The sequence below is a fragment of the Gallus gallus genome, chromosome 4, assembly GCF_016699485.2.
Source record: "Gallus gallus isolate bGalGal1 chromosome 4, bGalGal1.mat.broiler.GRCg7b, whole genome shotgun sequence".
Taxonomy (NCBI): domain Eukaryota; kingdom Metazoa; phylum Chordata; class Aves; order Galliformes; family Phasianidae; genus Gallus; species Gallus gallus.
Window position 1 is genome coordinate 11,447,025 of NC_052535.1, and position 25,074 is coordinate 11,472,098.

At 43.5% G+C, this 25,074-nt stretch overlaps 1 long non-coding RNA gene across 1 annotated transcript in view; it reads left to right on the top strand.

Moving 5' to 3' along the window:
- The window catches only part of LOC121110565, a 26,952-nt gene extending 4,041 nt beyond the window's left edge, over nt 1–22,911 (top strand). Inside the window, exon 2 of the long non-coding RNA XR_005859198.2 lies at nt 1,344–22,911. This is a non-coding gene — a long non-coding RNA (uncharacterized LOC121110565). The remainder of the gene's footprint in view (nt 1–1,343) is intronic.
- Nucleotides 22,912–25,074: the final 2,163 nt, after the last annotated feature.

The following is a 25,074-nucleotide window of genomic DNA, read 5'->3' on the forward strand; positions in this document are numbered from 1 at the left end:
ATTGGAGCAATTTGTGTGCAGTTGTGCTGAGCAGGGCGCCGGGTCAGCTGCAGATGGCTGACATTTCCAAAGGACTTATGCCCATGGAAACAATCCTCACAGCCCCTCTGGCACCCACCCTTTGGCCATTCATGCATTCAGACAGACCAGCTTTAACAGTGCACTTTAATCCTTGCAGTCAGCGATATGTGCGATGACATACAGCTTAAAGCAGCGATACTGAATTATTTAGGTCTTTGGAAATAAGCTTAATGCAAGAGAAGCTTTTCAGAATATGACAACAGACAGTGGTTTCCCAAAGCTTTGCAAAACGTGAGCGCTGCCCAGAATGAAGGAGAACCCCCAGGGCTGAATCAGCACAACTGACCCTGGAAACTGAAGTGACTGGAAGAAGCAGGGAGCACAGACACCATGCTGTCCAAGAGACGGATATTACAAATAGGCTATGCACCGTCTGACCTTAAAAATGTTACGTAGCCACTTCTGTCCAGCTTCAGCAGCAATGCCCAAGTGGGGAACTCGCACAAAAGGAAACGTTTTGGCCATCAGTACTTCTAGGCTAGGGGTGCTTTATTGATGCCAGCCACTCCGGATCCCAGCTGTGATCAACCAAGGCTGAAACAGACTGAAATGCACTGTTGGCATAAGCTGGCAATCACGTACTCCGTTGTACATATTCAACAAAGCAATATTTCTGAGAAATGGTAATTCTGCTGTCTCCTAATTTCTGCATTCCTGACCAGAACGCATTAGCATTTCTTTTAAATTCCTTGCACAGATCTTGCCACTGACCTAGAAATAATTTTCATCTGATAGGCTATTTTGTTGGCTGGCAATTAACTAAATTCGCTCTGAAGTTTATTTACTTTAGGAAATAAAGTCTGCTCTGTACCTGGTTTCGTTTCCAGAAACAGAAGAAAACCAGTGCTTTGGGAATTTGTCTCCCTTCCAACACTCTCCCTATTCATTTAATGGCAATCAAAATAATGCTAATCCTGGCAACATTTGCTGCAGTGATAAAAACGTTGTCTAGGCAAATCCAAACCCTCTGTTCGTCAGCTCCATGCAGTCCTACCAACACTGCTAATGAAGATTAAACTCTTTCACTGCAGAAGCTTTAGAGAGACACAGCACCCTGCGTAACACCAATGCTTTCTCCAGTACCTTCATTTTCCTCCCAGTCCCACTGCTTCGTATATCACCGTTAGCTGCTGATAGCTTTTATTCCCTTAAGGAATGTTGCTTCCGATCTATGCCATTTGATCTGTTCTTGATGCTAACTATTAGAGCTCATGAATAATTTTACCGACGTTTAGCTTCAATTTTTGCTGCCTCGGCTTCAGGTCATCGCTCTCTGTCCTGTCCCATATGAAATGGATTTATGCTGTCCCCCAGGAAAGGAGTGAACAAAGTAAGGAACATGCACTAGGTGACCTTGAAGACAAAGCCCCAGTTATGTCTCCTCAGAGAAATTTCTCTCCTCAATTATAAAAATGTAGTTGTCTCCATCTTTCCGTTGCCAAAGCCTTCATTAGACTGCCCTCAAAGTCAGACCCTGCTCAACAAGTAGCAGCGTTTATTACTGATCATCAGTGATTTAGACACTTCTAATAGTACAAAAGAGCGCTCATTTTCTCCTGAGTTTCACATCCTCCAACCAAAGCAGTCACATCCTTGGGCTTCAAAAGAAAGTTTGGGCTGCTCATACTGTGAAGAGATCATTCTCCTAAGGACTGAAGTTAAGACTCATGCCCATTTCTACGAATACCAACTTGCCAGCAGCGTGCTCAGAGCAGTGGGAAAGAGATGGTGATGTATTTTACAAGACAGATGACCCAATCAAGAAAAACCCACCTGGGCCCAATGCTGCAGTCCTTTGTATGAAGTGTTCGGAGCTCAAGGAGTGATTCACTCCACAGATAACCAAAAACACAGGGAGCAACTAAGCAAAATAGAGACACTGCACAGAAGCCAACTGATTTATTGCTCTTACTGTTTGTATTGTGGAGATGAGCACTTCAGAGCTGTGTCTTCCAGGGAAGAAGAGAAGCATGAAACACTGAACTAATCAAATTAGCAATGACAATAATTGCAAACAACCTCACTGAATATGTAAGGCTTCTGAAAAGAGATATAATTTAAGTGGCCTCTTTGCTGTTCCCCCAGAAAATCAGCTGATTTTAGAGGAAAGACAGCATGAACAAGAGGGCCTTAAAGAAGCTGTAACCCTGAGAAAATCAATCCAGTTGTGACTCAAGCAGATAAACTGGCTGGAAATAAATGAGAAAGAAGTTATAGGCCCTTCATTTCTACCAGATGATATGGGAACTTCATATATATTTTTCCCCTAAGAAAAAATAAGCCACCTCTGAAAGCATTTGAACCTGTCAACCAGCAAAATATTCTTTGAAATGTCAACAGGTTGAGATCTGCCTTATCAGTGCACCGAGAAGCTTAAAAACTCTTGATTATTTTAGGATGAGATGCCATCTAAATAATTACCCAGGTTTGTATTTGATGCAGTAGTGGCAGCTAAGTCCCACAGAAGATTCAGAATACTGATGCTCCACCCAGCCCTAATTTTGAGAGTACCTCATAACCAGTCGCCTATGGCTCCTGTGCTGATGGAAACTTGTGGTGTGCAGCCCTGTATCAAGCAGAGAATGGGACTGCTACACAACCCACCTCATGCTGGTTAACAGGACTATAGCAAGAACACCAAAACTGCTTTCTGACACCTCTTTGGGTCTCTGTGCAGTTTGGTGCTCCCTCATCGGTGGAAAGTAATTCTGCGAGACTTGGAGAGGAAATTCCTACTTAAGACAGCCACGTTGAAGTTGTTTGAATCCTGGTAATTCAGGAGATGAGAGCCCTGTGCTTTCATGGACTGAAAGCTGAACAAGAGCTGGAAAGCTGAGTGGGTTTCAGAAGCAGACTTGCAGAGAGCAGCGTGGCTCTCAGATTTGTTGTCAGCTCCCCTGAAGCCATTGGAGCAATGACAGCTGACACTGACAGTTCACCTCAGGGGGAACATCTACAGTTATATGAACAGGAAAAAAGATATGCGAGAACGTGGTCTGTGTCAAGACACCCACAGCTGGAAGCTTTCCCTTCAGACAAGAACCTCCATAACTTCTCTACAAAGCTCCTTACAAAGCAGGTGGCTGCTCACAGAGATGGGAGAACAGGATGAGATGAGGCTCTTGCTGCAGTCCCCTGCAGCTGTTGCTCCCCTGCAGCCAGAGCTATTGGACAGAAACATTCCACATCTCTGTCTGTAGTCCCACTGTTGGTGCAAAACTGGCCAGCAGGTTTATCTTTTTGCCAGCCAAAAGGCCACATGTTTGCCAGTTCTCTCTCTCTTTAAATTCTGTGAATGGAATTGGGGAATACGAAATTAATTTTAAAACTGTGACGTCAAAAGAAAAAATAAATTCCAGCAAAACCAAGAATTACCCTTTTAATTGCTGTAAATGCATGCAAGCTCTGCAGTTCTTACACTGGATTTGATTTTCAATTACCTTATATAAGGTCTCTTCTGAAGAAAGCAGAACATCCTTTAGTAGCACCTTTCTGAAGTATTTGGTTAACGATACCAAATTAAGAAAAATATCTGTAATGGGTCATGTGACAACCAAAACAGACAGTGATTACTATTAGAATCGGTGTCATTATTAAGACTAATAAACAAATACTGATTGCTATCAAAATAAAGCAATGAATTTTCATAAGATACTCTTTTAGAGAACATGAGCAATTTCTAGATATGCCTTCTGCACACGTACCATTCTGACTGTAGGTGCTTATGTCCCATATGCCTGTGGATTGGTAACGTTTTTATTATTATTATGTGTCCATAACTATACTGCCATCTAAAAAATAGATCCACTTTTATTACACTGATTTGAGCTTACATGCTCCTTCTTCCTAGTTAAAACAAAACATAACCACCTGATGTTCTCTGATGTGATTTCCAAAACATAACTAACACAGAGATAGGCTTTCATGTTAAAAGGAAATAAAAACAATAGTACAGTAAGGAACATATTTGGTTGTGATGAGTCCCACACTACTGATGCTTGCAACTGCAGCGCAGCTGATCCAGAAGCTTCTTTCAGCCATGTAGTTGTCTACAAAGTAAAACCCGTTTTACTCAAAGGACCATGCCAAGATAAATACTAATTCCAGAAATGCCCTTCTTTTGCAAAACCACCATCTAATCTTTTACCTTTGATCACATGTAATGGCTCTTCCCATTTCTTGTAGCACCTTGCCTTGACGTTGCATCCAACAGAAGGCTCCATACAGCGTTCCTCAGTGCCACCCCCTGCCCTTCCGCGGCAGCTCTGGAACCACTGTCACCCAGCTGCAACTCCTCAGTTCCTGGGGAAAGCACAAATAATCACCGAGACACAGCCATAGAAATAGGTCTGCAAAAAACAATAGGCATAAGGAACAAACTGAAATTTGGCTCTAGACAGACATGTACTAAAACAAGGCCTGGTGAGATGAAAGGAGGAAACAATGAGTGAAGAGGAGTCTCCAGGGCCTTGTCCTCTTTTTATTTATGCCATACCAAGACACACCAGACAACAAAGACACACATAAAAAAGCCAAGCCTTTGTTTTCCTTGTGATTATATGCGTCAAGCAAAGGGATGAGTTATACACAAGAAGTTCTGTCTGAAATGCCTTGTTTTCTTGCCTCTGAACCACACTGCACGGTATTAATTTAAGGGAAAAAAATGGTGTCATCCAAAATATCAACAACTTCTATTTATTAAAACAAAACAAAAAAAAATGTTTAGCATTGCAGTGAGAATGAGGGGTTTATTCCAAGTCTATTTTCTACTCAATAGTCTAACTAGTTTCCTGCTGTGCTGCGTCGCTAATAGGCCCATGGATTAAAAACAAAGTTTCTTCTGCTAAATGAGGCTTCCGACTTATGCAAGGAGAGACTGTATTGCAATGAAGGGAAAGTTGAAAAATAAAAGAAAGGGAAAACAAAATAAATAAGTTCCTTAAGCCCTTTGCTGCCCTCTGGCCTCCCTGGAGGATTCCGAGCCAGAAGAGAAAACAGAGAGAAATAGACTGACTTGCTGGAGCCTGAACTGGAATTTTCTGTGTATTTCAATGACTGACATGGACACAACAGAGGCGTTGCTATGAGGGGCCTGTAAGAGGCCATTGGCATTGCAAGTGTTGCACCAAGTGCTATTAACTCTTTCCTCCTGTTACCAGTATCATCGGATCATAAAATGGCTTGGGTTGGAAGGGACCTCAAACACCACCCAGTCCCAACCCCCGCCATGGGCTGACTGCCCCCCACCAGCTCAGGCTGCCCAGGGCCCCATCCCACCTGGCCTTGAGCACCTCCAGGGATGGGGCACCCACAGCTGTCTGGCAGCAGTGCCAGGGCCTCACCTCCCTCTGAGTAAAGAATGTTTTCCTAACTTCTAACCTAAATCCCCCCTCTTTTAGTTTAAAACCATTTCCCCTTGTCCTATCACTGTCTTCTTCTGCCTGTAGGCCAAAGCTCATCATCTTTGTGAAGAAATGTTGGATGTTAAATTTGGCTGTCCTCATACAAAGACCGCTGTAGTAAAGGTAAAGGGGAAAAATACTCTTCTTCGTTTTGCCCTGACCACAGTTTGGTGTTTAGGTAGCACCAACTGAGGGCTTCAAAACACAGCTGTAGCAAATAATCTGGCTCAGAAATACTATAGAAATAGTTGAATAGCTTTGCAGCATCAGCTTTTTTTTTTTATTGATAGGTATTACGTGATTACCAGTGCCTATTTATGGGTCTGGGGTTTGGCACTGCCGACAGAGAAACTAAAGCACATTTCAAGATCGAAGTACAAGACAGAAATACAGCGTACCAGAGTTCTGGAGCATTATAAATTTCTTATGTTATTATTTCAGATATATTTGGGGAAGATATTTGCTCCACCAGAAGTTCCTGGAAGGCTCCGCATTGCTTTCAGTGATCCCAATTGCAGCCCAGAAAGAGCTGACCTAAATCTAAAATAAGGTATAGAAAAGGAAGCAGATTTAGATTTGAATCTCAACTCCATCACTGAATTTCTTCATTAGTTCTGGTAAATCATTTTGACTTTTATTACTTCTATGTCCGATTCTCAATTTCCAAGATAAGAATCAGTTCTTTTTCACACAGCGCTGCAAGGATCCTTTAAAAAAGAAATCACATAAAATACAATGGCTCCATCTGAGGGAAGATGAATAGATAACTGAATATACCTTCTTAGAAGAAAACAGCTTTAAAAAGCCAGAAAAATCTCTTTATGTCCATAAGGAAAACAGAATTTCCTTCAGCTGAAAACCTGACTAGACATTAGAATAGGCTGCAAAGCGTGCTTAAAGCTGCCAAGAAAGCCCTGGGCAGAAAAGAGTTTCAGATTCCAGTATTAATTTTCAAGGATCTTGCTTTTAAAAACGAAGTCCATATGAATGTTTAGTTTGCAGCTTTTATCTGGTCTTGGAAGACAGACAGGGCATCAGATGTCCTGCAGACTAACTGGTCCTTATTTCACTTGCATCATGGATGGCAGAAAGGCTGGAAGAGTAATTTCAGGATTATCTGCAGCGTTGGTTTTGGTGTGAACCTGTTGGCAAGGAATGCAGGAGGTTCTGTGAAGCTGGTATTTCACCGGGGCAGCAGAACAGGCTTCGCATTCACAGCTCGGGGAGGAACCACAGCTCCCTTTTCCCCGTTAGAAATTTGGATGCGAAATTAAACACTGATGTCCATGAAATATTTTACCTGGCCTCTGACAGATTAGGTGACTGAGAAGAGTTGGATTTATCTTGGGAAATGTCTCATGAAGCTCAAGCTCAGGATGGTTGTCGGGATTATGACTAGAAGCCATTAAACGTAAGGCTCCTAATCTTTATCTGGGTTTTAATATAGCAAGACTTGGACTACAGGCTACACTGGTGCTGCAGAAGTATAGCAGTATAGCAGCTGGTTATCTTTCTCACATCCTGTATGTCCCCAATGAGAGCACAGTGAAGTCACCTGTGGCACATTCCCACGTACAGCAGCCAGCAAGGGCTCCTGTGCAGTTCCAACTCCAACCTTTCATTTCTATCTCCGGTTGCATGCAGGCAGAACTCTTCAGCAAAGGCAATGAAAGGATTTCTTCAGCTCTGCTTCCCCTGCACATCCCACCAGCCTCTGAGAGCACTGCCACACTGGACACACAAAGCAGCATTTCCTCTCCAAACTGAGCACGTTTTAGCATTGCAGATACAGACACCACACCTGGCAGTGTTAGCAGTGCTTTGCTCAGAACCAAACTGCATTCAGGCCACATATGCAAATTCTTCTCAATTTTGGAAGAGAGTTGGGCTGAGAGGGAAGAATAAATAAATCTGTATTTTCTTCTCCTTCATTTTCTTAAGTCCAGAGAGAGAAATGAACTAATTAGGGCTGAGTTTTCCACTAGAGTAGGCTTGTTAAAAATTTGCTAGCAAACTTATGATTTAAATGAATAAACCTATTGTATATGAACACGCTGACAGATATTTCTCATTGCACAGGTCTGTCACAGTCATTTACAGGCAACAGCATTTCCTTCCAATTCTCTTTTATTGTGTTGAACACAGAGGGCTCCAGTCAGACACAGCTCTGCTAACACACCCAGTCCAAACAGCAGCTATACTGTAATCCTCTGTCCAAATACTCAATGGGTGGGCTGTGTGCTTCCACCCACATCCACTCCTGTGTTTGAACGTTCACCTTGAGCCATCCAAGAGCTCAGAAGTTTCATTTGAGCCCCTTTTTACACTATGCAGTTTATTCCAGGACCAAAAGTCTTGCACACAGAAAACCAAACATATCCTTTGGGCAGCATTCAGGAACTGAAGCTAGAATGGCATTTCCCAAAGGAGATAGATCTCCAACTTGCAGTGAAAATCCAGGGCTCCAGCACACTCCTGAGCTGCTCTGTGCCCGTTCACAGGATCAGACTCAGTAGAGGTACGGACTGCCAATCCCTGCTCCATGAGAATGTGTTCTCTTGGATTCAGCCTCCAAAGCAGTCCCAGTTTGGAAGGAGGTCATTGTTTCCATTCTGCAGTGGAATGAGTTCTCCCTGCACACGCCTTTGCAGCTGAAACTCCTTGGCATGCCAATGGGGAGGCTGGTGCCTGGCACAGCTGGCCCTGCAGTATTACATCTAACCTGTCAGAGCTCATTTTCAATCTCGTTATTCTGGGGGCTGGTGCACTGCCAAATCATCTCCAATGGTTCAGCAGCACAGGATCCCCTGGGGGGTATTTTGTTTTCAAATCTCTCTCTCCAGCCTCACACAACAAAGCTCTGTCATAAAACCTGCACAGAGATCATATTACTAACACAAACTAGTGGTATGTGTGTCTGACTCTGAAAGTCCACGCCGGCGTTGGTCTGCCTGTTATCATAAGCATCGCTGCTTGGGCTGACAGTTGTGTGTTTGCAACGCTGAGCAGACCGAAAAACAGCCTTCCTATAGACTAAAAGTCCTTTCTGGATATAAAGACTTCTATTTTCACTCTCCCTATGTTCAGCAGTAAGTAAATACACAGTAGGTCACACCAGCTTGAGTTGTTTTGAAATGCGTTTTCCCTCTCCTTTTCACCCCCTGGACCTGAATCTTTCTTTTTGCAGCATTTTCTCTTGCAGCCCATATGAATCAGAGTGAACTATGTAAGAAGTATTCTACATCTGCTACCTGTTCTTCCTGCCTCACTCTATGCTCATCTGCTCTGCAAGAACAGGCAGACTTGCCAAGTTGCATGCATCAGCATCACAAAGCAGAAATGTTGCCATTTCTTACCTTAAAAAGGAAAAAAGACTGATTCAGGGAAGCCAAGACTGGAGGCACACTGCATCCCCTTAGAACAGCACAAAGAAGATAGAGGCAAGTGCGTACATGGAACATTACTTGAAGTTGGAAGGCAGAGTTACAAGAAATAATACATCTAACATCTTCCAAAAAGAACTAAGGAATATAAAAGCACCAAAATAAATAAATAAATAAATAAAATAAGATCCGTACAGTATTTTCTTGCCCTGCAAGAAGCTTATGGAAGATTCCTATGAACGACCTTAGCTTTCTACCCTTGAAAAGTAACACGCTCTTTCCTTGAAATGCAGCAGGAAGAACTATTTTCCATGAATATCTAAGAAGTTACAAGCCTGAGAACGCTAACCTAAAGGAGCAGTTACCTATCTTGCTATGTAACGGCTTTCAATATATACTGAACAGAAATGTAAAATATTCAGTGAAGAACTTAGAAGGATATTTGCTAAGATGAAAGGACTATCAGAACCTCTATTGTGTCTCAGTTCTTGAATGGCCATAGCGTGGTGTCAGTTTGAGAAGAGATGGATTGGAATGCTGAATCTGGGACCAGATATACTAACACTCCTGGAGTTGAAAAATTTGACCTGAATTTTCTGAAGAGTGCCTCAGGTGGGCTCTTAGTCAGGAAAAAAACAAGATAAGAGAGACCAAAAGAATGACCAGCAGGCTAATGCTCCTAATTACAACCCTGTAACAGATTATATCTGTAGCCTTAGGCGAGCTGCTTCAGCACTCTGCAGGGCCTGACAGCTAAGGACGAAACGGCAGTGAGCAGCAGTACAGACAGGCTCTTTGATGTGCATTATAACTTGCTGTTTTGTGTGGATCAAATAGTTACCGAGCACTGATGGATTGGTTGAGTTCAAGGTGCTACAGAAAATCTCAATACCCTCTCTTAAATCCCCTACGGTCAGCTGGCCTCTTGATCCACATCCTTAAGCAGCGTGCTCAAGAGGAGAATTTCTTCTTCTGCAGCTGCTGTTTTTCTACTCATATACTGAACAAGAAAAACCATGCAAAACAAACAGAGGTAAAACAAACAAACACAACCAACCAACCCCATACAAGAGTGAACGAACAGCATCACCAAGCCCAGCCAAACTGCTAAAACTTTCTCAGACGGGGCCAAACCTGAGGCTTTTTTTTGAATCAAGCCGTTCATTTAACCAGTTATTGATCCAGTCTCCTTAAACTAATTACTTGAACCATTCATCTGGGCAAAAAAAGAAACAAAAATTAAGTCTTTTACTGGCCTCAGCACATGGCTGGTTTTCTGACAGTGCCAATCAATCCCTCTGTAGCACTATAAATTGGTTGCATAGTTTGTGTCTTAAATATCTTTAAAAGCAGACAATTGGCAATGAGATGAGTACAGAGATTAACCTGGTCATATTTCGTACCATGTGGGATTTGACATTGAGAGGTACCTAAGTAATTTTGACAGGTTTTCTTAAACTACAGGTTGTTTTGTTTCGCTGGCAAGGAGGCACTGAGGCATTAGTCTGCCAGACAGAGATATTCTTGAGAAGACATCTGTTCCCAGGAAGGAAGCACCACCGGTCATTTGATCAGTATCTGCTCAAGTACTCCACACCACGGTGCTGAAGGTCTCTGGGTTCAGTTCTGAGGATGATGCAGCAGAGACCACCGGGTAAGTTGCGGAGATGGAAAAAGTCCCAGAGCTCTTCAGAAGGTACAGATCCCTCTGAAGGCTCTCAGTACTTGATTTACTGTTTGTACAGACAGTGCTGAAGCATATGGAGTATACAGAATGATCATCCAACAGTAAGAAATGCACTACATGTACTCACCTGCTTCAATGATATGCATTTGTCCTAAAACCAATAACTCTCCTCTCCCAGAAAACAGTTTGTACTGAGATTGCTGTGAACAGGATTAATGTGGTCATTTGAAGAACTGGGAACAAGGAAAACCCTGCAGCCAAAAGACATTCTTAGGTGTTCAGACAGACAGCCTCACCTACACGGCTGTTATTTATACAGAGATAGACGCACACACATACGCACACATCTGCCAGCCTGCTGGAGAGTACGTCATTGCTGGAGCTGGTGAGCCTTGCCAGTGCTGGCTTTTCGGTGAGAGCCTCAGCTGAACATACTGTTCAGATATGTATCCAGCTGTTCATATAGAACAGTAATCACAACAGCAACGACTTTCAGAGCAGAGACTTCAGGCAACACTTGAGGCTGCAAACCATCTCAGTAACTACCAGCTTGAAAGATTCAGGCTGGTATCTTCTGATTCCTTCATGTCTTCCCCTTATACTTAAGCTTAACCTCATCCTCCTGTTACGAGACTCAGGTAACAAATTACTACCACAGATGTGCCCCTAGGTGTCCAACACAGCAGCACGCGTGGTACAGAACATACCGATGCATCATGCATCAGAACTCAGCTGGCTCTGCACAGTGATGGCAGTTGATTTACAGCACAATAATATTCTGGATGTTCATTTATTTATTTTTTTGTCAACTACATCTCTGAGCCCTACCTGAATATAACATCTTTGGATATTTAGTATTTTGATATAACCATGACTACCTGTGACTGCTCTGTCTGTCTACAGTGACAGGAAAGGTATGGAATCTGCCTGCTGCCAAAAATACCGGTTATTGCAGCTTGGCATAGTACAGACCCTCCCCTAGTACCTTGCTTTAAGGTGTCTTAAGCAATGGGTTAGTCCCAGAGAGACCTGCTGTAAACACCCACCTTCACCAGTTCTGCATCATTCAGCTACCTCAGATAATTCGGCTTCAAGACAGGACAAATTCAGCTTCAAGACAGGACAGTGCTTATCTGAGAGTCACAGACAGTGAATGCAGAACTGTCAATTTCAGTCCAAAAATTATTATTTTCTGGAGTGTGTACTGACGCCTTCAAGCAGTCAATTAACCTTAGCAGTGCTCTGGGATATTCTTGAGGCTTTTTCTGAATGCTCAATGATAACTATAGTGGATTATGCTATGCACATACTTCTGTATTCCTTCTCTGTCTACTGAAAGGCATGGAGATGCCAAAAAGACAAAGTTCAACAAGTGCATGTGCTGTGCAATGAAACGTCGTTCTGAGAGGAAGGGGAAAATCTTCTGCATTTGCTGTCCTTTGGGCCTTACCAAGAGCCTGAACAATTGAACAGGAAATGATTCACTTCATTTCCTATGCCATTGCATACCACGAGCTTACTCCTACCATTGTAGTCTCAAGTGCACTGATGACTGCTTTCAAGCATCAGCACCTTATCGGGGAGATGATCCCTGTTTGCAGGATCTCAAACATCATCGCTTTCACCTTACATTCAACTGGCAATATTTTACTGACCTACAACCCCTTCCTGTAACCCCTAGCTATGTTCCTGCAACAAGAGCTAGACTCCTCCATTTAACAGCAGTGTATCTAAGCACACAGCTTACTACAGTAACCAAGTGTGCATGACAATCTCAGATTGTACTTTGAACATTCAAGTAAATTTAAAACATGATGCTAGCATATATAAATACTTGTATATCCACAGAATTCTGAGCATCTTGCAGATTTATTATCGCTGTTACAGTTTTTTCAGCAGAAAGGGTAACGCTTAAAATACACAGATAAAAGACTCAACTTCTTATAGCAGAATCTCAGGAGACATCCTGCAGGAGAGAACCCAGCAGCAGGCACCCAGCTGTGTGTGTGCTCCCCACGAGCAGTGTGCCATTGGGGCTCCACCTAAAAACCATTCAGCAGCAACAACAAATGAAGTTTCCAATACTGTGCAAGAGAAGTGACAGCCAAGTAAATCAAGTACCTTGTCCAAGATCATTCCAGAGATCAACTTCAGTGCCAGGAACAGAACATACCTTGTCTACTTTCCTGCTGTTTGATTTTATTCACTCTGTAGTGGCTGCTCCGTGGCTCCCATGGACATCCTCTCTCTCTCTGTGTACATGTCCTCTAAATTCTTTACCTCGTCACCCCATCTTCCCGGCTTACCCTTAAGGCAATTGATGCATGTTTAGTAATTACAGCCTTCTCTCCAACTCAGTTCCTCCAGATCCTTTTGTTCTCTCTCAACTATCACTGTGACTTGGAGGCAACCTGAAAGTGAACACTGTGACTCCAACCTTGCTGCAACACAGAGTGAAGGAGACCAGAGGACATCCTATCACTCCTCCAGTTCCTACTGCAGGCAGCCCACGGGAGCAGACCCAGCCTGCAATAGTGATTCCTTCCACCTCTACGTTCCTTTCAAGGCAGGCAGGCAGGTTCCTTCTGCCCTGTGCTTTCAACACAGTTTCCATATTGCACAGATTGCCAGTTACCAGCAATCTCTGCGTAGTTTTCACATCCTATATGCTAAGCATTAACAGGTGACCTCAAATCCAAGGCAAATCTCCCACATTAAGTATAACCCAGTACTACAGATTAGCATAATTTCCTGCAGCTCTGCTGATGATAGTAAAAATTAATACATCTTAATATATCAGCAAAGCTTGCCATAGAAGCTGAGGAATGGGATCTGCTGTGTCCCATGCGAGGTTTATTTTAGATTTATACTTGAGAATGGAGTTGATCCACAGCAGTCGACTCCAATTCACCTCTCTATGGATAGATTTTCAGTCGTCATCTACAACCCAGGCCAGCTGCGCAACCAAGTAGTGATCTGTACACAGATGCTTCATTATGTGCAGAAATGAGCAAGAAGTTCAGAAGACATCTCAGCTGGAAGCTATCCATGCCTGTCTGTCTCATGATTAGAGGAAACCTGGGAAGTTCAAATGCAAAACCAAAACAAAGTGTCTGAAGAGACTCACCAGCTCGCTCTGTCCTGCAGTATATCCAGAGGCAACAAACTGCGTCAAGAACACAAGATGAGTTGAAACTGTGTGAGAGCTAAAATGATCTGCGGAAATAAATCGATGCAGACAAACCTGTGTTAAGGAGCCACATGAGAGATTAGAAAAGATCAGTAGCTTAACAAGAAGTTTTTGAGGAACAGAAATATTAATCATACTTATTATGCTTTGCAATGCCTTTAAGGCAGAGCTCGCCTAACGGAGGTGCTGCATTCCCATTGATTTCCCCGTAAGGTCCATGATGTGTGAAAAATTGAGGAGCTGCAATGAAAAATTATTTGCCAGCTAGATTGGAAAGTTAGCTTTGCAAAAGTAACTTGTATGCAACTTACGTAAAGCAGGAGAAAAACGTAACGTTCATGACAGGGTAAGGAAAACAGCTTGGAGTAATGTGCAAAGCTTGTAAAGCAGGTTGGGTTTCCACAACCAAACTAAGGAAATTACAATCACATCTGCAAAGATTTCTTCCCACCTGGGCAACCCTTCAAGCTCACGTCGTTGGGAATTTTCTGTGCCAAGCAGAGGGAGGATGACTTACTGGGTGCTTGTGTATTCATGGCAAAACAGAAGGAGAGGAAAAGGAAACATTCTCCATCTTCAGAAAGTTACAGTGGAAAGGGACTGCTGTTCTTCTTCAGCGCAAAGGAACGGTGTTGTTTTCACTTAGCATCCAAAATGCTTACATTTCAGAGCCAGGACAGGATTTTATTTGTGGAAATCAAAACCCATTATTGTGTGTGCACACTTACAAAAACTCACCACCTCTGGAGTGAAATGTGGCAGCTGTTTCACAAATAAGAAGCAATTTCCACTGATGAAATGCAGGCAGTGCAGCAGATAATAGCCTAGCCTACTGCCTTACAAACCTTCCTCTTTTGGAGATTCTTTCTTTTTTTCCTCCCCTCTCTCCCTTTGATGGAAACCACCTTTCCATCAGACTCAGCAGACTAACTGGGATTTCAAACATCCTAGGAGTGGCAGCGTGTCCCCCAGACACGTATCCACATGCATAATGTGTTTGCTGTGTTTTCCAGCCAGCAGATGGTTGCCTGGTTGTATTCAATCAAAGTGTTTTTGCTACTAAGTGCCCTGATTTTTCCACAGAAAAATAACCCAGATGGAGGTCACAAATGCAGAACCACGGTGCCTCACCCAAGCCTTCCTCTCCTGTACCATCAGTAGAGAAATGTTATTTACAAAAGCACCTGCCTTTCCAGGCATGCTGTACCCTGTAGGTATCCAATACCCCTGTGCTGAAGCGCCTGCCTTGAATTAAAAGAAAGCTACCCCATCTTTCGCTCAGCTTTTAGCCCCTTCCACCTTGTAACAAGATGGCAGTGTACCAGTTATTAAAACCTAACACAATAATAGCCAGCAATACTTTCCTTGCCTCAGCTGTTTGTAAGATGAAATACTGGCACTTCCCCACAAGGCTTTATCCCTTCTGAAATCCTACTCAGCGTTCTGGACTGACAGACATTGAGCCCCAGAGGAATTTCTACTGAGACTACATGCAGATGCTCCAGCACTAACAAAGCCTGCTCACTGTGTAATAACGCACACTATTGCCCTGATGCCAGGATGTCATAGGAGCTCTGCGTGATGGTAAGCCTGGGGTGCTGTGCTCCACTGATGCACACAACTGAAGAAAAGGAAAGAGGACAAATATTTGTACCACTCCTGTGACCACGAAGACCAAAGCGATGACCAAATTCCTGGGAGGTGCATGTTTGAAGAAGGCTCATTTCAACAACTGAGAATAATGCATTTTCCAATTTCTCAGTGCAGAAAGCCTGATATATCCACCTACCTCCTTAAGTGCAGTGAGTGGCCTGCACTGAGCTCTGCATTTCTGCAGCCACCTCACTATCAGGATCTGTGCTAGAAAGTCACAGCAAATTCAGGTATAGCCACAGATCTTCCTTACAGATACACCTTGTCACCCAAGGCAAAAACACCTCAGCTCACATCTCTCACCACTGAGCAGCAGCAGCCCAAGTTGAGCGATCATCTCGGCTGGTGTACTTTGTCACCCTGATGTGCACTCGCAGAGAGAAGCCACCCTGGGCATAGGGTTTATTACTGCACACAGCCTCGCCGCTGTGGAACCAGCTATCACTTACCCAGCCCCCTCGTGCTTTCCTTTTCCTGCCAGCATTAAAATTGTCGGATTGGCATTTTCAGCATGACTCTGCCAAGATGAACTTGAACTACACACGCATCTGTCTTCTTCACATCAGTGTGAATCTTCTTTCATTGCTTCCAGAGTTGTTAATCCTTCTCCTCCGGGACTGTACCAGGATGGTTCTTTTTTCTTGAGGATAATCAGGCTGTCAAACAGGATTCTAGAAAGGACATGCAGTTCCTGATGCGCTTTCATTTTCCATATTTCTTTGTCATTGGTTAATTTAGTCCCACTGGAGCGGGAAACAGACAGTTAAGAGTTCAAGGACAATTGTGGTATTTTGCTTTTAAATGGCATTTATAGGTGATAGTTAATCAGAAGCATATTTCAGAACTTACAATTAGGAGGAGTCTTAAAGATAAAGTTAACCGATGTTACAGGGAGGAACTGGAGAGAGCAGGAGAGAGAAATAAGCATTCACTGGCAGTAAACTGCTAACACAGCTGTTCAGATAACCAACCTGGGGGGCCATAATAAATAAGGCAGTGCCACAGGGTACCCCTCAAAGGGCCAAACAGCTACAGAAAGCAGTTCCCACATGCATCTATTCAGCTGTAAGAGTGTCCCACTGGCTGCATAAATCTCAGGAATTGGAATAGATTACATTTAAAGGCCCCTTCCAATTCAAACAATTCTATGCTTCTATGATTCTAGACTGGAGTATATAGGAACAGACACATACATAAACCCAGAGTGCAGCACATCAACGGAATGCCTTTGAAAGGAGAGAAGAAAGAAGGTATTTCTTGCCATGTCAGTCTTCCTTCCTCAGTGTATACTGCAAGTAGAAACTCTAACGAAATGCAGCTCCTTCTGGGAAGAGCAGCACAAAACAACTGTTATTGTAACATAGGGGAAGGAAACACTAGGGACCTCCAGTGTGACTACATCAGACACCAAAACTACATCTATTAAGCAGCTATGTCTACAGGAGGAGAGAGACCATAATTTACCATCTCACCTGAAAAACAATTTTCAGCAGTATAAGGCTGCTAGCAGCAAAGTGTCTTGCTAGTTTATTGGTAAATCACAGGAGAGCATCTTCAAATGAAGCATCAGTGGCAGACAGTGATTTCTGCACAATCCTGTGCTCACAGCTTGGAAAATTCTCTGGGTGTCCCAGCAGAATCAAACAAGATAAAGAGAGAGCGATTCAAGTGATGAGTAATAAAAGGCCTAGGAAAGACTGCCTGATCATGGACAAATGTGATATTGGCAAGAATTAATGAGTGTGGTAAGACAGAAAGGAGCTGATGGTAAAAAGAGCATGAACGGGTGACGGTTCAGATCTAATAAGATTTAAAGTTTCCAATCCCACTTTGGAAGTCCCAAATTTTGTTTCATTTATTTTAAAATGAGCCACCTGAGCTTTCCGATGTGTGCTCAGCTTTTAATTTCACCAGAGGCAGAGAGGACTCGGGGTTAGAGTTATTCGGACAGAGCCTACCACAACTTCAGACAGCATTCAGTCTGACAACATTCAGCTGCTCCACCATGTGGGAAAATATTCATGGTGGGACTGTATTAAATTGAATCCTCCAAAAAGAAAAGCCATTTATGCTGAGAACAGCCTCTCTCTAAGCAGAGAATCAGAGGAAAATTCTGGCTGAAGCCAGGCAGTGTAGTCCAGGGCCAGTTTTCTGTTTTAATTAACGGGGCAGCTTCACAAGCCCCATGGTCATTAGTGTCCCCTAGCAATTCCTGCAGGACCTGCAACCAGAGGCCAATGCGTGGGAGAATGAAACACAGTATTGGCACTGGGAAGCATTCCTGATTTTTTTTTTTTTTAATTTTCAATTTTTATGTTACATAAAAACTTTAACCATGACAAAGTCATCCGTGAGACAGACAGCACATAAACCATCCCCAGAAAGCAATTTCCTCCCAGGTTGGATATCAGGAAGAATTTCTTTTCAGAAGAGTGGTGAGGTATAGGAACAGGCTGCCCAGGGAGTCACCAGCCCTGAAAAGGGTCGATGTGGCACTGAGGGATGTGGTTAATGGGCATGGTGGTGATGGGCTGATGGTTGGACTAGATGATCTTAGTGGTCTTCCCAACCTTAATGATTCTACGATTCCTGCTCCTACGATTCCTGCTCCAAAAGTGTTATAGCCTCATGAATAAAGCACAGGGAAGGAATAAGAAATGTTCTTCCAGCACAACTGGGGTCCAAACCCAGTGTTTTTTGGCTCCCAGGCTACATCTCCATCAGCCAGATCCAAGAGAAGCACCAGCGCTGTTTTCACTCACACAACCTGAAGATAACGTTGCTCAGTAAACACTGCTCAGCCATGAAAATCAGCATACCCTGAATATATGGGGTGCTGAGCCATACTATGTCAGCCCTACTTGCAAGCCACCAAGAGGAGAGTATCAGGGGCTCCTCTGTGCACTGTGTAACACACAGCCGAGCAATGATTCCCCGGGCTTTATCCCAGTTGCAGAAGGTGGAAGCTTGCTATTCCCAGCCACATTTATTTATCGCTTTACTCTGGTCTCCATGGAAACAAGTCATGATATTAGAGGCTGAAAGAGGGAGGTCGGGAGGTCTGCAAGAGCTGCTGGGAGCCAGTGGCACAGAGCAGAACAAATTCTAAAACTAGAAAAGTGTAATTTCTCTGCAAAGAGCAATGAAATAAGTGGCAGGAGAGTTGAAAAGTACTAAATGTGAGAGGCCTGAACTTAATACCACTTCAATTATTTAACAAGATTGTCTCATCTATGTATTTGGATGAGTATGATCATACTGCAGGACCGCCGAGGTCGTCTCATCACTGCTTACAGACAGCGTCAGCTTATTGTAGCTCTGCACTCACTGGGCACCTTTGAATTACTTTTTATCAGCCTTCCCTAGAAGAGATGAACAAGGCATAAAAGCCCTGAAGCCAGACACTCGGAGTTGTGCTTGATCCTACAGAAATCAGTGACACCAGGTGAGCCCAGAGGTGGTTCTAAACAAATAAACACAGAGAACAGAAGTAACAGAAACACAGCTAGCAGATGCATGCTGTGTGAGCCTGCATCTCCATTCAGAGATGGTTTTGCAAGGGACCACAGCCAGACTGTACAATTAATACAGTACTGACAAAGTCTCTTAAGCTACTGAAATGCCTAAATTGAGAAGAGCGTGAAATCTCTTCCCTTATCCATTCTATAAATGAGAGAAATATTAAATGAAAAGCATACTTCAGACAAGGGCCACAGGAGATGGTAAGACACTACAGCATGGGCACCCGTCTTTTCCCCCTCCAGCATTTTACATTTCACTTATAGAATGTCCATCATCCACCCCCCAGGATAAATGCATACAACTTCTTTTTTTTTTCACCCTACAGGACAACCCATTCAAATTGTTTCATTTCATTTAGAACAAAGACCATAACCTACATCCTTGATACAACCTCTTGTCTGAGTTACAGAATAGAGAGCGAGCCCAACCGAAAACAATGGTTGTATGAAGTAATTGCGATGCCTGGACAAGGCTTCCTGTATTTAATCACAGGCATAATTAAAAACAAAAACCAACCTCCAGCCTCGCTTCAAATCAGCCTTGTTGCACGCTTTTGTCTGCCACACTGAAGAGTGAATCAAGTTTTGCCTCTTTGCATGCGCTGTCGTCAAGTCACCCCTGACCTCTGTTGGCCACGTTCAGTACCTTCAGTTTCTGGAGCCTTTTGTTAGAAGACCAAAGTCCACCTGAAGGGAAAGTCTGCTGCTATATTTCATGGAGTAAATGTATGGCAGCCACAGAGATTTTAAATATGTATTTGTTCATTTTGCCTTTGCTTTAGAAAGGCTATTCCCACTACACTGAATTGAAAAGTGTTTCCACAATTACCGGGCAAACATCTGAATTCTCTGAGTTGGAGAATTGCTAGTGATCTCAGAGAGGGCTGAAAAGACTCTCAGTCTTTAATAACTTGGTCTTTAAGAAAGGACAGATTACTTCCCAGTTCTGAAGTGCCAGGTTATTCTACGTAGTCAGCTGCTACAAAATCACCATTGGTACCACAAGTTCAGAGGTGTCAGAGGACCTTCTGAGGGGCTGCCTATGAGACAACTTCCTTTTATATTTTCATTTAATTTGGAACAACATGCAAGACTTGCAGGATGCATATATAATGTCAGTGCAGAGAGGTTTGTTTATTTGTCTTCTGGCCAAAAACAAACAGGTGCTCTTACTGAGAACATCTTCAATACAGTGAATTGTAAGTGAACCCTACTTCACAAATGTAGAAGCGATAAAGCCAATGCTCATCAGCTTATCTTTAAGAATCTGAAGTCTAGAAGGCTACAGAGAACAACTGAGCGTTGCCACAGAAGATGCTGTGGCAGGTATTCATCTGCCAGAGTTCACGGCATCACCTGTGTGTGAGCAAAGCACCCCAGCCTTACGGGAGAGTCCCATCAAGTTTATTAAGAGATATAATCCAGCTTACCCTTTTAAGTGATACCCGAGAGTTCTGTGCCAGATGAGATTTATACCACCATCATTCCCTGTCCCTCTCACACCAACTGTGTGCACTCTTTGTGGAGATAAGCCAGGGAGGCTGGAACATAAATATGCCCACAGGCAGCACATCCATATTGCCCTATCAGAAAGAACAAAGAAAGAAATCGGAACTAATTAGTATTGCAGTGTGTCTGAGGCTGGATTTAGCATCATCCAGCAACCACAGGCAGTGAAGGAATGAAGAAAAATGGAGCCAATTTGTGGCTCAGTATTTATTAGCATTTAGATAATATGCCCCATCCATCATAGAAAAGGCATGTTTCAGAAGTACCAATGCTTGTGCGTTCCGAGTGCCCAGAACCCCTGTAAATCGCATTCCTCTGATCCTGCTGAGAATAAAACACATTCATCCAGAAGCACTGCTGGGGGAGGACACTTTTTCCTTGTGATGGAAATAAAGACTGATACAAAGGAATCATAAAAGCAAGAGGCTGCAGATTAAGATAGAAGCAGTCCACTCTTTCCCAGTGATGCGCATGTGTGATTTACAAGCTGCCAAACACAGCCATGGGATTAAAATGGGAATAAAATCCCAGTTGACATTGACAGGTGCTGGAAAATAAACTGTTAAAAACAACAGCAAAAAAAGTTTGATTCCTTTGTTTATCTTGAAGGTGAGTATCTGTAGGCAGCACCAGATTCACAAAGGACTGAACAAGAGATCCATTTCCAGATGTTGCAGCCAACCACCCTGCAAATCTCCAGCAGCCTGAATGAGTACCATGTGTGCCTTTCTCAGCGCACTTTAATTTCTACAGAGCCATCACTTTGTAAGAGACAGATTCTTCCATCAGTTATTGCTCAGTGTAGAGGAGATAGAGGCACACATAAGGTTCACAGCCTTACTGCAGTGTTGCAAAGCATGTTGTATTTCTCTGTTTTTCAAGTTTATTCTCCTGGCATTCCAAGACCAGACTCCCAGAAATCTCATCAATGTGTGACTCAGTGAAAGCCCAAGCATATGACCAGACTCAAAGAAACAGAAAATTAAGCCTACACGTAAGCACACTGATAAAGCAAGGCCTATAAGAACTAGAGCAGCAAATGAGTCTTTTTGTGCAGACTTCTGCTCTGTTAAAGTTTTAATGGTATCTGACTTTTCATCCCACTTCAGCATGGCACATCAAAAATCTTGGAGAGAGCAGTACTTGGAAGAGTAACTTCTTGCCTTTCTGTATTTAAGAAGGTAAATTGTTCTGGGTCCTAAGGAGTTGTCAGTTTGCAGTCAGGCTGTTCAGCATGTTAGCAGCTGTTAACTAAAACAAACCCGACAAAACAAAGCAACACATTTCATAGTGAGCATCCATCTGGGTTGTTAACACAAGTGTGACCCTGGACTTACTGTTTCTAGCATAACAGCTCAAGTTTTTGTTTATTTATTTGCATAATCTTTGACAGCACGGGCAAGTTAAAGGATCCATTTCTGAGTGAAATGGCAGTTCCTGGGCTGTTACCAGTGGATACAAATCCACAGTAATGCTGACAGAGGAATTAACTCATAAAACACATTTGACAAACAGATGAGCTTCAAACTCTCCAGCGGCTCAGGACTATAATGAGCAAGGAGTTTAGTAAATAAGAACATTTTAATTCAGGAACACGCAATTGATATCAGTGCCACACATCCACATATCCTGAAAACAATTACTGATATGCTGAACGAGCAGTTGTGTTTCTTGAGATTGCTGTGCCAGCAAATACTGGAAATAAAGTAAGCTTAAGATAATAGTAAGTTGCAGTTGCATACAACTGTTTGTAGAAAATTCAGTATCTCCTCATTTTCTCCCCACCATGTGCATGCATGCTCATAAGGTAATATAATTTAAAGCCATGGTGTACCACTGATTTCATTTATATGTTCGTCTGCCCCATAAACACCTTGCCATCATTCCCAAGGTCTCAGCAGAAACAGCTCTGCTGAGATCAGAACTCACTTAGCAGATGAATTTCCTTCTCAACAGGCAGTACAGACCAGTGCCAGCCCTCCAGCCCACTGCCCTGCTCCCACCTCTCTGCAGGCTCAGGCTGCTCCTCCTGCCTGGGCTCAGACCCATGGCGGCTCTTACCTGCAGCAGCAGCACATCACCATCCAGACCCCAGCCTGAGTCCCCTGCTTTCCATCCACTTCATAGAGGGCAGACACCTGCAGCCTACATGTAGCAGCCTAAAAGAGGCAATGAAATGAGAAAAATATATTTAAAGCGATGCTGAGTGTGAGGATGGTGCAATGTATCAACACACTCTGACAAGAGGCCAAGGCCCTGGGACTTAAAATACCCTTAAAACCGTGCCACATGACCACCTGCACTTTCTGAAACATCAGCGTTGTGACCGCCAGCACAACCTGACAGCACCACCCTCTCCCAGTAAAGATGGCTGCTGCAAGGAATAAAGATTGCTACCTGTCAACCACGAGTGCTACTGGTCTGGTATGGACTGGTAAACTTGGCCTGTTTTCCTAAACGTGTAATAAATGATGTACCACCTGTACCGGTGCAGGAGTGGTTTCTCTGTCACTGGCTAACCTTCTCTACCAGCCTGTTCTAGCCTGCAGGATTACCCAAAAAGCCCAGCCAGACATGTGGCTGAATTGCTGTGCCCATCTCAAACACTGTCAAAGTGCCATTTGACACTTGAGAGCCTGGCACCTTGCAACTCCTACAATTAAGTATATGAAAGTCAAAACAAAAACTGAGCCTTACTGTAACAGGCTTTCCCTGGGGAGACACAGCTCCCCAATTGCTCCCCAGCTGACTGTAACAAAGCCTTGTGGAAATGGAACAGGAAGGAGAAGGCTGCCTGGTTCCTTCCATACGGTCCCCAGAGACAGCTTCAGTCACACAAACAGTATGAACCGTACTCAAAGAAATACAATAAATTAAACACACATAGGTTTAGACAGCGCTTGGAAACAGAACATTATGCATTTAATAATGCAGCCATTTTTAAAGCTAGCATATCACCCTCTTCTTCAGTCTTTGCCATCCCACATTATGGCACAGCCCAGGATTAAAACTAAACAGGAGATGACATTTCAGGCACTGTAATGGAACCTTACCTCTTTACTGCCACCAAAACAATTGCTGCATTTCTTTAAAAGCCAGAAAACCTCCACTAAGCCTAAGCAGCAGGCAAAACAGCTGAACCAAACAAATGACTAGCAGCTCACCCATTGCCAGCGACAGCCGGTACTGGAGGGGGCTTGTGGGAATGAGTGCGCTTTTCCATCCCAGATCCTCCTGCTAGCTCAATGAATTGGTACTGTCAGTGGCATCTTTGTTCACGGTCATGGTACAGAGAGGTAAAGGTGTGTCCATGACTGGTCCTGCTGAGCACACCAGGAGGAGCCATCACCGCTGCTACCTTCACTGTGCCATCCGACGCCTCATCTTCTTTCTCCCTCTCCTTTTGCTGTCGCTCTCTCTGAATGTATTTTTGCATTGTTGCTACTTCTGGCTCAGTGTCTGCCTTCTGCTAACTTTTCTGCTTTGGTGACTACAGATCATTGGATTCACACCTGTGGCTCCACAGTCTCTCCGCCTGCCCTACACAAGCAGCCACCCACGCAGCTGCAAGTGAGTGACATCTCGGAGTGACAAGTCCTACAAGATCGGTACAACATTCTGGGTGTCTCTGCCCAGAAAGCTTGAATTGTGCAAGACGGGACATGAAAGAGAGCTGAGTGATTTGCTCCATGTTGCAGCATATCAACCCGACTGCATGCAAATCTAAAGCATTTTGCATTTTGTTTGAAAATCCTAAAACCTATCATAACCCCCACGCTTGCTTACCCCGTGGCTTGACCTATGTGACACCACTGTAGGGCACATGAGAAGGTCGTGCTCACCAGGGTGCTCGTCCTGCATCCATGCAGACAGGAGAGCACTGCTGACTCGAGCTCACATCCAAAATACACAAAGGCTGCTCCAGAAGTAATGCCTCCTATCTTATGATGTTGGCCCATGATGTCAGACATGGATGTTGGTGGTTTGGTAGCGGAGGTTAAAACCTTCCCATCAATATTCTGATACATTTTGCTGCCATGCAACAGATAGCAGCAGAGTCTGACAAAATGGTGTCTGACATGGAAGTGTGTTTGAAGCAAAGGTGTGTCATTTAATTCCTCAGTGTGGAAAAAATGGCACCCGTTGACATTCATTAACACATGCTGAAGGTTTATGGATACCAACAGTGGATGTGAGCACAGTGAGGCGGTGGATGGTGAAGTACTGTGAAACAGTGGCTCTTATTCATCACTGGTGAAAATGCACAGCTAATGGTGGTGACTGTTGAAAAAAGTGTTTTGTACCCGAGAATTTGCTCTATCAAATAGTGTTATTGTGCCCTTCGTATGTGTTGTAGTTTTCATGGAAATAAATAGGAGGCATCACTTTTGGAGCAAGCTACATAGTACAGCTTGACCTGTTGTCCCTGATACGAACCTAAGTGGACACACAGAAAGCTTCTTATCTTCATTTATTATGAATAAGCACGAGGTTGTGTCTTCCCGCACAAAATGTCCATGATGCTGGTGATGAGGGACACTGCACGACTTTACTGTAGAACTACAGCAATCTCATAGGATGGATCATTTTTCCAAAATTTACCTAGCATGCATTGAAGAAATCTGACAGGCATCTCATTCAAGCTACT